Source organism: Miscanthus floridulus, chromosome 4 (assembly GCF_019320115.1).
Source record: "Miscanthus floridulus cultivar M001 chromosome 4, ASM1932011v1, whole genome shotgun sequence".
NCBI classification, from domain to species: domain Eukaryota; kingdom Viridiplantae; phylum Streptophyta; class Magnoliopsida; order Poales; family Poaceae; genus Miscanthus; species Miscanthus floridulus.
Window position 1 is genome coordinate 103,111,936 of NC_089583.1, and position 14,634 is coordinate 103,126,569.

The 14,634-nt window shown below is 54.4% G+C and overlaps 2 pseudogenes; both read left to right on the plus strand.

The window, feature by feature from the left end:
• The first annotated feature begins 3,664 nt into the window (after positions 1-3,664).
• Positions 3,665-5,426, plus strand: LOC136552401 (anthocyanidin 5,3-O-glucosyltransferase-like; annotated as a pseudogene).
• Positions 5,427-6,737: 1,311 nt separating this feature from the next.
• LOC136550194 (anthocyanidin 5,3-O-glucosyltransferase-like) lies at positions 6,738-14,634 on the plus strand (annotated as a pseudogene).

Consider the following 14,634-nt stretch of genomic DNA (forward strand, 5'->3'; position numbering starts at 1 on the left):
CACTCTCAAGCATGGACACAAAGTCCCCCAAGGTGCTCCACACCAGCCATGGCCGAAGGCCACTTCTATTTATAGCCCCAAGGGCTAAACTAGCCGTTACCCCTTCACTGGGCAACGGTCAGGCCGACCGGACGCTCCGGTTGTGTTGACCGGACGCTGGACCTCAGCGTCCGGTCGCCCGCAGACGGCCACGTGTCCCGGTTCCAACGGTCACTTGACTTGACTGGACGCAGCAGCTTTCAACTGACCGGACGCTGAACCCCCAGCGTTCGGTCGTTTCCAGTAAGGTACCGACCTCGACCGGACGCGTCTGGTCACACTTGATCGGACGCAGCCAGCGTCCGGTCACACTCTAGCTTCTACGTCATCGTACGTTAGCCTGACCGGAGGTAACCTGCTAGCGTCCGGTGCATTCAGATCCAACGTCCGGTCAGTTGACCGACGCCAGCATCTTCGCGATCAACTCGTTTTCACTTCTAACTTCTTCACCCTTGCTCTAATGTGCTAACCACCAAGAATTTGTATCCGGCGCAATAGAAAATAGGCATTCCATTTTACCAAAAGCGTCGAATCCCGCCGAGCTTGCGAGGCGGGAGGGAGAGAGGGACCCAAACCCATCTCAACCCTGCAAACACCACCAAGTGTACACCACCATGTGTATGTGTGTTAGCATTTTCACAATCATTTCCTAAAGGATGTTAGCCACTCAACTTGCCACGCCACTCGATCCTAGCGACAATGCAAAGTTAGATCACTCGAGTGGCACTAGATGACCGATATGCAAACAAATTTGCCCCTCTTGATAGTATGGCCATCTATCCTAAATCCGGTCATAAACTTCTCTACACACCTATGACCGGTGAAATGAAATGCCCTAGGTTATACCTTTGCCTTGCGCATTCCATTCCATCTCCTTCAATGTCGATGCAACACATGCACCAACACGATCAACAATGATATGATCCACTTCATATCATCACATGATCATATTGGTTCATCGATCTTGACTCTACTTGCTCTTCACCGTTGCCATCGTCCATCGACGCCAAGTCTTGCTCAAGCTTCACCGCCACGCGGTCCATCACTCCAAAGCCTTTGACTTGCCCTTCACGCTTGCAACCGGTCCATCAAGCCAAGTCTTGTCTTGATCTTCTCCACCTTGATCACATGACTCAATGTCATGTCTCATGTGCATTTAAGCTCCTTCATCATCACATGTGTGAGCTTTGCAACATTTCTAAGCCATTTTCACCTTTATGGCATATGTTGCTCACACACATGTACCTGTGGACTAATCACCTGTGTATCTCACATAAACATAATTAGTCCACCTAGGTTGTCACTCAATTACCAAAACCAAACAAGAACCTTTCACCACCGCAATAGTTTATGCATCCATTCCTTGTCTTCAGGCTCGATCTCAGTGTTGATCCATTGCTCAAAATCACAAAGCGGTGGAGGGGTCTGCAACAAATGCAATTGTTACAAAATAAAAAAAATCATGCAAGATGTCATATGACACAAAATAATTATTACACAACATCAATTCCTCACCATCTTGTTAATGCCGCGCTGACAAAGTGTAGGCTCAAACGCAAAATTGGAACACATTCAATACCTCTGTCTATACGTGTCCTCTTCATCGGACTTGGCTACCTTGCAAGGATCGCCGTAAAAGCACATGGGCACTGAAACACCACTAGGCAGAGGCAATGGGTCGAAGGCATTTTCGGTCATCCGGCCATAACTACAATTTAGCCATTTTCGTTCTAAGAACCGAAAGCAATTAACATTAAACCCTACACCTAGGGTTTCCCATTTGATCCACAACAATGAACCCATAACATAACAACGTGCGCTGAGGTTACCTTGGTTTGCTAGCTTTTCCATGCCTTGGCATCCTACGGTTGTATAATATAAATATTAAAATTGCATGAAACCCTAAGTAATGACGATTCTTAAGTTGAAAAATCCAACTGATATATACCTTGCTCTCAAAGATCTACGGATCAAATCAAAGTTTCCAAGGTCCAATATGCCGATTCGTGAGGTCGGGCAAAGCGGGGAGAGAAAAAACCTGAGAGGAAGGACAAAGAAGAGGAAGGTTGGGCGCCGGGTTAAAACACCACCTTGGCGCCATAGATCTTGGCGCCGAGAACGGCGTCAAGCTCGGCGCCAATAACCCCGGCTCCGTGCTGCCTGCCAGGTCAGCGTCCACGCCGCCAACGTGGCCCCGACCTAGGCGCCAAACCCTTTGGCGTCGATACTTGTAAGCTCGGCGGCACCAACGACGGCGCTGAGCTTAGGCTCCAGATTTTGAAAGCATACCTTTAGAAGCATATTTGTGAAAAACTTTCAAAAAAAAGGAGAAAAAACAAAAAATACGGAATCCTCAGCTAGGCCTCCACCCTTCTCGCCACGCCGGTGGCGGCCGACACATACTGACAGGCACAAGCTTCCGAGACGATGCCTCTAAGGAGGTACGCGACACCAATGACGCCACTGTTGCCTGACAAAAAAGGTCAAGGTTTTACACCTAGGAAGAGCACGCCACGCGAAGGGGAGAGGGCTGATCGATGACGCTTCCAAGGAAGAATACAGCGCCTGAAGGCGTCGCCGCCATCGGTCCAATGGACATAGCTTTCGCCATAGCACCTCAACCCGTGCGCAGCGGTGGCCAAGGCCTGTACTTGTTGTGCCAGCCGCCGCCCTGCCAGTGAAGCCAACTCCGCTCCCGTTGCCGGCTGCCATCGCCGACGCCGACGCCGGAGCCAGCCGCCGTCACCGAAGTCGCTACCGTCCCCGAAGCCTTACCTTCATGTAGTTTGTTATAAGCATCTCAAATACCTCTAGTCTAATTAGAGGACAGAATTCTCTAAAGAACAGAACTGAAATACCATCAGGTCCCGACACTGATTTATTTTCCATATCATGCACTGTCGGACTGTCGTCTCTAACGACGTCTTTGAGTCATTCTTTCAACATGGATTCAGCATTCCCATGCCACTAGCAATTTCCTCCGTGGCCTCTTGAATTGTTACAAAATCAACCTGTCCCATTTGAATACCTAAATCCTGCAAATTTCTATCTTCATTCATCTTTGAGAAGCATATATACATCAGCATCCTCTCCCATTTCATTATGTTCTGCCATTTCTTCTACCTCAGACACCAACCCAACAAGAATAACTCTCAAGTGGTGCAAACAAAACATGAGTTGGATATACAGCCTGGAAAATACAAGCATTCAAAGGTCATCGAATCAAATTGTTTCTGCTTTGACAAGTAGTCCCTCCAAAAGAGTGCAATTCTCATTTTTCGATGAGTCAAATAATTTTAAGTTTAACCAAATCTGTAAGAAATGTATGATGTCAAATAATTATCATTAGATGAATCATGGAATAAATTTTTATAGTAAACTTATTTGGAGACACAAATGTTAGTATGCATGGAGGAGCCAGGCAGTTGTTGCGTGCAGTTTTTTTTTATCATTTTTTGATATGTTGGCATTCAAGAGTTGCTGGGTTTTCTTTTTCTATTTTTAGATGTAGATACTGTATTTTTGACAGCTACGTGCGGCAAGCCGCGCACATTTGCCGTGAACTTCATTTAGCAGTACCAAGAAAGGTGCTTCAGATCAGGCGAGATTATGAAACTAAGATTAGTTCTTGACGACGATTTTCATTTAGCCCCGAACTTTTGTACTGGAATTCTTGGTGACCAAGGGAAACCAATCAAATAATCATCTCCTCCAATGGGAACACCAACGGTGGTGCTCATCCCGTTCTGCGTCACCGGCCACCTGACGTCCATGCTCCAAGCCGGCAAGCGGATGCTGATGAGCAGCGGCGGCGACCGCGCCATGTCGCTCACCGTGCTCCTCGCGCCACTGCCGATGGCCAGGTTCGCGCACATCGTGGAGCAGGAGGCCTCCTCGGGCTCGAGGTTTGACATCCGCTTCCACCGCCTCCCCGACGTGGAGCTCCCCGCCTTCTCCGGCCCGGAGGACATGATCTCCAGCTTCATTCAGCTGCAAGCGTCCAACGCTAAGGCGGCCATTGCCGGCCTGGGATGCCCCGTCGCCGCCGTCGTCATGGACTACTTCTGCACCACGCTGTTCGACGTCACCCGCGAGCTGGCACTGCCGGTGTACGTGTACTTCACGTCCCCGGCCTCCATGCTCGCGCTCATGCTGCGGCTGCCGGCGCTGGACCAGGAAGTGGCGGGGGATTTTGGGGAGGCGGAAACGGCGTTCGACGTGCCTGGTATGCCGCCGGTGCCAGCGGCTTTCCTGCCGAATGCCGTGATGAAGAGGGATTCGGGCTACACCTGGAGCATGTACCACGCCAACCGGTTCATAGAGGCCGCCGGCATCATCGTCAACACGGTGGCGGAGGTCGAGCCGGAAGCCCGGAATCCCTCGCGGCCATCGCTGACGGCCGGTGCATGCCCGGGCGCGGCGCCCCGACCATCTACCCGATCGGTCCCGTGATCGCCTTTGATCCGCCTGCCGAGCAGCCGCACGAGTGCCTGCGCTGGCTGGACGCGCAGCCGCGTTCGTCCGTGGTCCTGCTCTGCTTCGGGAGCTTGGGCAACCTGACCCTGCCGCAGGTGCACGAGATCGCTGAGGGCCTGCAACGCAGCGAGCACCGGTTCTTGTGGGTGCTCCGTGGCCCGCCGCCAGCCGGGTCGCCCTACCCGACCGACGCCAACGTGGAGGAGCTGGTCCCGGGAGGCTTCTTGGAGAGGACCAAGGAGAGGGGCCTCGTGTGGCCGAGATGGGCGCCGCAGAAGGAGATCCTGTCGCACCCGTCCATCGGGGGCTTCGTGTCGCACGGCGGGTGGAACTCGACGCTGGAGAGCCTGTGGCACGGCGTTCCACTGGTGACGTGGCCGCTGTACGCGGAGCAGCACATGAACGCGTTCGTGCTTGTGGCGGGCCTGGGCGTCGCCGTGGCGATGGAGGTGGACAGGAAGCGGGGCAACTTCGTGGAGGCGGCGGAGCTGGAGCGCGCGGTGCGGGCGCTGATGGGCGGGTCGGAGGAGGGGAGGAAGGCGAGGGAGAGGGCCGCCGAGGCGAAGGCCGCGTGCCGGAACGCGGCAGAGGAGGGCGGGTCGTCGTGTGCCGCGTTGCAGAGACTGATGCGCGAGATCTCGGGACACGGAGGGGCGTGAAGGCGCGACTCTGCATCCTGCAGCTGCAGGCATGGGGTTTCCTAGTGTAGCACTAGTAGGTGCAGGGGAACCAGGTGCAGGATGCATTTTTTGCATGGATCGTGGCATCGTGCAATAGCTCTTTGGCTTACATCGAGCATGTTCCCTAGTACTGTGATCTGCTTGTGCAGTTGTGCTTGGATCATACTCCGTATCATATATGCCACTACGTACTAAAGAATTTTGTATAGTTCCATGGATGAACCGGCTGTGAAGAAAGAATGTGCTACATACAAAGCTAACAATTTTTAAAAAGAAATGCACAAGAATCAGTGTTGAGCTGGAGATCGAGTGTTTAGTCGTCTATGAGCATCCACTTGTCCGTGCTATAAAACTTCACAACATCTGACTATTATTAACTAGAGGCTTGTAACTAGGCAATGCACTGTCACATAAAATTAAAATCCATTAGCACATGTAGCTGTAATATCCACATCATCAAGACACATAAGCATTTTGTTGTCCACGTCATCATACCACGCAATCCAATAATCCGTAATTCCCGCAGCAACACGTGGGTATGCTCTCACACACACACACACACACAATAAGTTATTCTGTAGCCACCTCCATTTACTATAATTTTATATACTAATTTACCATAATATAAATACATATTTACGATAGTTGGGTTACTATAACACATGGGAATATTTACCATAACGTTATATTAAACCACTTAGTAAGGAGTTACTATAATCTCGTAAAATAACATAGTAATTATCGTAACTCAAAGTGGCTACAGAATAAGTTATTCTGTAGCCAGCTACAGGATAGTAGTTCTATATATATATATATATATATATATATATATATATATATATATATATATATATATATATATATATATGTTCCTCACACACCCCATATTCCTCGACTTCTTCCGGGCATCGGGCGTGCACATTCTGAGCTCATGTGCCAACGCCTAACTACTGACGATCCACATTAACTAGCTGAAAACGTAGCTAGCTGTCTACAGTATCTGGCATCTTCGTGTGGACAACCAGATCATCGGTATCCATTTGGCCATAGTCATCACCAAGCATCTCCCATTGCAGCGCTATTTTCGGCCAAAATGCCAGCTTTTCACCGTGTGCCGTTTATGCACTTGACGCCTTCCATTAGCGTGTACTCCCTCCGGTTTCTGAAGAACGTCGTTTCGATGTTTGTCTTAAGTCAGACATTTTAAACTTTAACTATAAATAAATTATTTTAGATTGAGTTTGAAAACATGAAAGTGATGTAAGTAGATTTATCTCGAAATGTAGTTTTATAAAAGTATATATTGACTATATTTTATAAATATTTTATAGCAAAAAAAATAACAATCAAAGTTATTTTTTAAGACCATGTCGCAGTCCAAAACGACATTCTACCAGAAAAAAAAAGAGGAAGTAGAAGCGTCCGCAAATTTAGTGACTGTGCCAGCGACCGGTGCTACAGCCAACCCTGAAGCAGTAGTAATTGACTAGCTAATTGTGTGAGCACCTATATTTGCAGGCTATCTACAACAATATGACCCAAAAAACAAGATTAATTTCACGTTTGGGTAGTGTTACAGGTAAAGAGTTCAATACCTATTTTTGTCTTCTCCAACAACAGGACTTAAAAGAGAACCCTTTCTGCAAATGAATCTTCAGGAAAGATGATACTCATATTTGGGTTGTGTCTCTGCTGTAACCCAAAATGAGTCTCGTATATAGGTAGTCTGTTGGAGACTGATACAACACCATCCAAGATCCATTTTTGTTTGGGTGTCCATAGGTCATCCGAGACAGTCTGACATGTGTCTGAATACGATGTGTAAGCTGGACCACAGTGGTGTGCACGGTCAGATTTCTTGCTTGGGGTCTGCCTAGTATCTACTACCTTCTCTACTGTACTGTACCTACTACCTTGTCTGGACCAACAACGTGCTTACGTGCACTTCACGGATCACGGATGCCGCACGTCGACATGCCGAGCCATATAGGTGCCGCCATGCCGGTATGACAAACACCACCTTCGTCGAGGAATAGACGACGACATGCCGAGCCCAACCATCGTGCTCCTCCCGATGTGGGCTCCCGGCCACTTCTCGTCGATGCTCGAAGCCGGCAAGAGACTGCTGTTCTGCAGCGCCGGCGGCACTGCAGCATCCAGCCTCACTGTTCTCGTCACGCCCCCGCCGATGGCCGCGTCGTCGTCCGTGACCAGCCAGCAGGTACATGATGAGATGATGGCCGCCAGCGACGACGGCATCGTTTTCCACCACCTCCCCGCCATCGAGCACCGCACCGACCTCGTCCACCCGTCCGAGTACATCGGGCTCTACGCGCCGCATGTCAAGGAGGCCATCGCGGGCTTGGCGGCCCCGGTGGCAGCGGTCGTCGTCGACTTCTTCGGGACCCCGCTCCTCGACGTCGCCCACGACCTCGCCGTGCCAGCCTACGTCTACTTCGCGTCCACCGGCGCCACGCTTGCGCTCATGCTGCGCTTACCGGCCATCCAGGAGGAGCTGATCACTTCCACGTTGCGGGAGGAGGGAGGGGTCGTCGACGTGCCGGGGATGCCTCCGGTGCCGGTGGACTCCATGCCGTCTCCGTACGTGAACGACTACGCGTGGTTCGCGTACTACGGCCGCCGCTTCCTTGAAGCCAGAGGCATCGTCGTGAACACGGCAGCCGAGCTGGAGCCGGGCGTTCTAGCGTCAATCGCCGGCGGCCAGTGCACGCCCGGTGGCCGTGCTCCCATGGTCTACCCAATCGGCCCGGTGCTCTCTGCTAGTAAGTCTTGTTCATAGGATACTTTTGCATGTTTCTATTCTTAGCAATGCATGTGCACGAGTGCTGGCTTGTGGTGACCGTGCACGTAGGAGAGCGTGGCGAGATTAGCTCGTGCATGACTCTGGAGCGAGTGGCTGAGAGTGCGCACTTGTGAACGTGGGGATGGACACGTTCGTCCGCAATGCGTGGCTGTCCGCTACGAGCTTCCTGCTCTTTGTATTCTCAGAATAAAAAGGTGAAGTAAAATACAGAAAACGCTGCTAGTTGTTCGCAGCACCAAACCGTTGTGTTCAAGTGACCGTGTGTGTTGAGTGCTGTGTCTAGTTCATCCTGAACTCAGGTTCTCGCCGCCGGCGTACATCGCTGTGCTCAGAACCAACAATTGGCATCGGAGCTGTAAGAGAGGGCCTAGCGGTTCGTCATGGCGTCGCCGAAGCATCGAGGACGTTCGCCGCCGCCGGCGAGCACGAAGGAGAAGGGCAGTGGCTCCGGCAGCAAGACTCCGCCACGCAAGCCGTCTACAAGCCGCTCGCCGCCGCGCCGTTCGCGCACTCGCGGTGGTGGCCGGTCGCGAACGCGGCGCCCACGGGAGGCCGTCGTCGAGCGCGTGATCCGGGAGACGTCTGGCTCCGGCAACTGGCCGCAGCTCACGAAGACGAATTACGATTCGTGGTCGCTGTTGATGAAGTTGAAGATGCAAGCCCGGTACCTCTGGGATGCTGTTGAGGACGACGACGTCGACTTCCACGACGACCGTAGCGCACTGGAGGCGATCTGCTCCGGCGTGCCCCAGGAGATGGTGCCCACCCTGGCGACCAAGCCGTCAGCCAAGGAGGCGTGGGAGGCGATTCGGTCGATGCGCATCGGGGACGATCGGGTGCGGAAGTCGACGGCGCAGACTCTTCGCGCCGAGTACGAGCAAATCGCGTTCCGCGATGGTGAGTCCGTCGAGGATTTCGCCCTGCGCCTGTCTAACATTGTGCAGCGCCTTGCCATCCTCGGCGACCCGGAGCCGGAGCCGAAGGTGGTGGCCAAGTACCTCCGCGTCGCGCGACCGCGGTTCAAGCAGCTCGTCATCTCGATCGAGACGCTCCTCGACATCGACACGCTATCCATCGAGGAGGTCACCGGGAGGCTCAAGGCGGCGTCCGATGACGACTCGACGCTGGCGCAGAACGTCGCCGGCAAACTGCTGCTCACGGAGGAACAGTGGCTGGAACGTTACAAGAAGCAGGCGTCCAGCCATGGTGGGTCGAGCTCCGGCGGTCGCGGCAAAGGCCGTGGTCGCGGCAGAGGCCGCGGTCGCGGCGGCGGTGGCAATGAGGCACGGGCCGGGACGAACCCAGGCCAAGCTGTCGACGACGACGTGTGCAAGGCCTGCGGGAAGAAAGGGCACTGGGCCAAGGACTGCCGAGGCAAGAAGAAAGTGGAACAGGCCCATGTGGCCCAAGACGACGAGCCCACTCTACTCCTTGCGGTGGACTGCCAGCAGGAGGAGGGGATTTTTCCCCAAATCGAGCAGCCGCCGCCAACGGAGCCGAGGCCGGCGACACCGCCACTGATTCACGCCGACGGCCAACTCCACCTCGTCGAGAAGAAGCTGTACGCCGCCTTCGACGAATCCATCGACCGGGACCCGAAGCGATGGGTCCTGGACACGGGCGCGTCGAACCACATGTCTGGGGCGCGGACGGCGTTCTCCAGCCTCGACGCCGGCGTCACCGGCTCTGTTCGGTTCGGGGACGGCTCCGTCGCCCGCATCGAGGGGGTCGGCACCGTCCTGCTCTCCTGCAAGAACGGCGAGCATCGCACCATCGCCAACGTCTACTACCTGCCCCGCCTCACCGCCAATATCATCTCGGTCGGCCAGCTCGACGAGATCGGCTATCAAATTCTGGTTGAAGACGGCGTGATGCGCGTGCGTGACGAGGAGCGCCGGTTGCTGGCCAAGATCCACCGCAGTCCAGGGCGGCTCTATGTGCTCGACGTCAACATTGCACAGCCGGTTTGCCTTGCTGCCCGTGGAGAAGAACAGGCGTGGGTGTGGCATGCCAGATTTGGCCACCTGCATTTTGGAGCACTACGTAAGATGGGCAGAGAAGGGCTAGTTCGTGGCATGCCCCTGCTGACCCAGGTGGAGCAGGTGTGTGATGCTTGCCTCGCCGGCAAGCATCGCCGGACGCCGTTCCCGCAGCAGGCTCAAGGACGCTCAAGCGAGGTGCTGCAGCTTCTTCATGGTGACATATGCGGCCCCATCACGCCCCCAAGTCCAAGCGGCAATCGGTATTTTTTACTGCTTGTCGATGATCATTCACGTTACATGTGGATTTGTCTGCTGCCCACCAAGGATGCCGCAGCTGCGGCGATCAAGCGCGTCCAGGCGGCGGCGGAACGCAAGAGCGGCAAGAAGCTGCTAGCTCTGCGTACTGACCGTGGCGGGGAGTTCGCCGCGGCCGACTTCGTCGAGTACTGCGCCGAGCTCGGAGTACATCGTCAGCTCACGGCACCGTACACGCCGCAACAAAACGGTGTCGTGGAGCGGCGGAACCAATCCGTCGTGGGGACTGCACGCAGCATGCTCAAGGCAAAAGGGCTCCCTGGCGAGTTCTGGGGCGAGGCGGTCACCACGGCCATCTACTTGCTGAACCGGTCATCGTCCAAGAGCGTGGGTGGCAAGACCCCCTACGAGCTCTGGACTGGGAGCGTTCCCAGTGTCCAGCACCTGCGGACGTTCGGGTGCCTCGCACACATGAAGGTGACGACGCCGAACTTGAAGAAACTCGATGACAGGAGCAAGCGTACCATCTTCATCGGCTACGAACCTGGCTCCAAGGCATATCGGGTGTACGACCCGGTGTCACGGCGTGTGCACATCAGCCGCGACATCGTGTTCGAGGAGACGGCACAATGGATCTGGACTGAGGGCCAGCGCAGCGAGACAGCAGACTTCGTCATCGAGAACCTGCTGCCGTCCGGCTCGACCACCACGACAACGACGACGAGTGTGAGTACATCGACGGGGGCTGCTGCTACATCATCGGCCTCACCATCATCGTCAGCCCACACCCCGCTAGTGCACGGCACTGGGAGTGTGACGCCGGGCACGCACGCGCAGCAGGGCGCGGGCACAGTCGAGTTCGTGTCTCCTCCTGGTGCTGGGGCGTCCGAGATGCTGGACGCAGACCACGACGCTGACGCTCCACTTCGGTACCGCAACGTCGACAACGTGCTCGGGCCGGCCACACCGCCAGGTTTCGCTGCACGAGAGCTGGAGGAGCAGCTGCTGCTGGCAAGCGAGGCTGAGCCGGCATCGTTCGAGGAGGCGCTGGAGCATGAGAACTGGCGCCACGCCATGCTCGACGAGTTCACCTCTATTGAGGTGAATGATACATGGGAGCTGACTGATCCTGTACCCGGCGTACGTCCGATTGGCCTCAAGTGGGTCTACAAGACGAAGCGAGATGAAGCCGGGCTCGTCACCAAGTTCAAAGCCCGGCTTGTCGCCAAGGGGTACGTCCAGCGCCAAGGCATTGACTTCGACGAAGTATTCGCCCCAGTAGCACGCCTGGAATCTGTGAGGCTGCTGCTAGCGCTGGCTGCAAGTGAAGGATGGGCAGTTCACCATATGGATGTCAAGTCCGCGTTCCTGAACGGTGAACTCCTAGAAGACGTCTACGTCGAGCAGCCGCCGGGGTTCGTGATGAAGGGCCAAGAGAAGAAGGTGCTCCACCTAATCAAGGCCCTCTACGGACTCCGTCAAGCCCCTAGAGCATGGTACTCCAAGCTTGATGAGTCCCTGCTGAAGCTCGGGTTCCAGCGTAGCACGTCGGAGCATGCTGTGTACCTCCGCGGTGTGGGCGCACGACGCCTCATCGTGGGTGTCTATGTGGACGACTTGGTAATTACTGGAGGTGATCCACGGGACATTTGTACCTTCAAGGAGGAGATGAAGGCAACTTTCAAGATGAGTGACCTTGGACTCCTACACTACTACCTTGGTCTGGAGGTGAGGCAATCAGGGAACGGCATTACCATCTGCCAAAGTGCCTATGCTGCAAAGATACTTGAAGACGCCGGGCTGACTGGTTGCAATCCCAGCCATACCCCCATGGAATCCCGGCTCAAACTCAGTAAGTCCAGCTCTGCTCCTGCTGTTGATGCTACAAAATACAGGAGCATTGTGGGTTCCCTTCGGTATCTGGTGAACTCGAGACCGGACTTGGCGTTCTCAGTGGGGTACGTTAGTCGATTCATGGAGAATCCGACTACTGTGCACATGGTAGCTGTCAAGAGGGTGCTGAGGTACATTGCTGGAACCTTGCATTATGGCTGCCATTATCAGAGGAAGAAGGAGGCACAGCTCACTGGCTACAGCGACAGCGACTTAGCCGGTGACATTGATACAAGGAAGAGCACCACAGGCGTACTCTTCTTCCTCGGCTCCAGCATTATCACCTGGCAATCACAGAAGCAAAAAGTGGTGGCCTTATCTTCTTGCGAAGCTGAATACATCGCCGCCACTACTGCAGCCTGCCAGGGTGTTTGGTTGGCTCGACTTCTTGCTGAATTCAGAGGTGAGAAGAACAGAGCCATCATACTGAAGATTGACAGTGAGTCTGCAATTCAGTTGAGCAAAAATCCTGTTTTTCATGACCGTAGTAAGCATATAGATGTGAGATATCACTACATACGAGAATGTGTCGAGGAGAACAGGGTGAAGCTTCAGTCAGTGAAGACAGCTGAAGAACTTGCAGACATTCTGACGAAGGCATTGGGGCCTCAACAGTTTTGTGAACTGCGCTCCAAGATCGGCGTCATTGATGTACAGACCGTGAACAAGTCTTAGGAGGAGATTTGCTAGTAAGTCTTGTTCATAGGATACTTTTGCATGTTTCTATTCTTAGCAATGCATGTGCACGAGTGCTGGCTTGTGGTGACCGTGCACGTAGGAGAGCGTGGCGAGATTAGCTCGTGCATGACTCTGGAGCGAGTGGCTGAGAGTGCGCACTTGTGAACGTGGGGATGGACACGTTCGTCCGCAATGCGTGGCTGTCCGCTACGAGCTTCCTGCTCTTTGTATTCTCAGAATAAAAAGGTGAAGTAAAATACAGAAAACGCTGCTAGTTGTTCGCAGCACCAAACCGTTGTGTTCAAGTGACCGTGTGTGTTGAGTGCTGTGTCTAGTTCATCCTGAACTCAGGTTCTCGCCGCCGGCGTACATCGCTGTGCTCAGAACCAACACTCTCGCCGAAGCCGCGCGTCGATGCTCGGCGCCGGCGGTCGTCTGCGCAGGAGTGCATCCGGTGGCTCGACGCGCAGCCGCCGGCGTCCGTCGTGTTCCTCTGCTTCGGGAGCATGGGGTGGATGCACGCGGAGCAGGAGCGCGAGGTGGCCGCCGGCCTCGAGCGCAGCGAGCACAGGTTCCTGTGGGTGCTGCGCGGCCCACCAGCCGGCTGCTCGCAGAACCCGACGGACGCGAACCTCGGTGACCTGCTTCCCCACGGGTTCCTGGAGAGGACGAAGGCGAAGGGGGCTGTGTGGCCGAGCTGGGCCCGGCAGCTGGAGATCCTAGCCCACGCCGCCGTGGGTGGCTTCGTTACCCACTGTGGCTGGAACTCGGTGCTGGAGAGCCTGTGGCACGGCGTGCCCATGGCGCCGTGGCCGCTGTAAGCCGAGCAGCCGCTTAACGCGTTCGAGCTCGTCGCGTGCATGGGTGTCGCTGTTGAGCTTAGGGTCAGCACGGAAAGGGACAACTTCGTGGAGGCAGCGGAGCTGGAGCGAGCTACACGGAGCTTGATGGGCGGATCAGAGGAGGGGAGGAAGGCGAAGGAGAAGGCCAGGAAGAAAGGCGGCATGCCGGAAGGCTACGCAGAAGGGCGGATCGGCGTACGCTGCCATGCAGGCAGTGGTGCAGGATATGCTACAAAGCCACGTAACCAGCACCCAAATAACATCCCTGCAGAAGTGACATGCAGATCAGATATGAATTATTTGTCAACATAGTCTATGTCTTAGCTCATCTTATCTTATCTTATCTTATTCTATCCTAATATTGAACACACGAAGAGTTTCTTGGTTTTGTTTTACTATTTTTGTTAGCCGACGATTTTATTTCAGTAAATCTACAGCTCACTCGGGTGAAATTTGTACGCTGCTCACTCGATTTCGGACGGATGTGATGAAGCGGCCATCGCCGACCGCACGCAGGAGCCGCTGCCACGTGGCCACACCTTCGTCCGCATGCTTTCCACCTCACCGATATCTGTAGCACGCACGCACGCGTGAAGTGGAATTCGAGCGCTCCCTTCCTTTCTCTCTCTCCCCATCCCCTTCCTTGCTCTGCTCCAGAGCAAAGGTGCCGAGCTCCCAACCGCCACCACCCACCTCCCCTAGCTGCTCGCCCAGCGGCCCTGCTGTTCTGGCGCCACCGCGGACGCCGCACCGCGAGCCCCTGCGGCCGTCCTGTCGTCGCCATCGCCCAGCCGAGCGACCGCCGCTGCAGTCTTGTGCAAGGATTCAATCTAGTTACAGATTACATCTCACTGTATCATATTTTACTACTGCTTTCTGGGTGTAAATTACGTGTTCAATTGGTGTAAACTGATTGTTTGTTGTTTTCCTTTTATTATGAAATTTGTATGTTTTATTTGATTTTA